Source organism: Capsicum annuum, chromosome 1 (genome assembly GCF_002878395.1).
Source record: "Capsicum annuum cultivar UCD-10X-F1 chromosome 1, UCD10Xv1.1, whole genome shotgun sequence".
Lineage (NCBI taxonomy): Eukaryota > Viridiplantae > Streptophyta > Magnoliopsida > Solanales > Solanaceae > Capsicum > Capsicum annuum.
Genome location: NC_061111.1, coordinates 24232987 through 24233722, shown reverse-complemented (window position 1 = coordinate 24233722; position 736 = coordinate 24232987).

Sequence of the window (736 nt, the reverse complement as noted above, 5' to 3'; positions counted from 1 at the left end):
CCCTGAACACCCACAAGTCACAACCATCACTTTTCTTTATGCTCATTAGATACGTCTAATATCATTTGATGATATCTAGTTGTTTTGCATTGCTTGAATGACACTTATTTATTTTATTTTATTTTATTTTATTTCTTTCCTTTTTAGTCTGATCTCACCGATTTGCGACTATAACATGTCTTCAATATCACTTGATCATGTTCAAAAGTGATTTGGTGTATCTAAATTATTTTACGATGTTTGAAAGGTGTTAATTATCATACTTTAATTTTATTTAATTTATTTTCTCTTTTTTATTATTTGAACTTGTCCATATATTCAAATAGTTGATCATACACCTATGAGTTGGTGAATAATCGACTTCTCAAAAAGTTGATAATCTATCCATCATATGTAGAAATCAACAACGTCATTAGTATATAATAAATAATTTGCATATTCTAATATTTCTTCAATCCTTTCTTACTTAAAATTACATAAAAATTTTTGTCCTTGAATGTTTGTCCTACATAAAGATCGGTGTTATCCAACAAAGAATGACTTGCATGTGGTCCGGATTGTCCCTCCTCACCTCGTTCATACTCCTCTTCTTCAAATCCTTCATAATTATCCCATTCATGACCACCCATGCACTCGTATTTCATTGACTAATCATCCTTTGTCGGGGGTGGGGGTGGGGCTAATGTGAAAGCTTCTTTCTGAGGTCTCCCAACAACTTTAACCTGCAATATAGGCC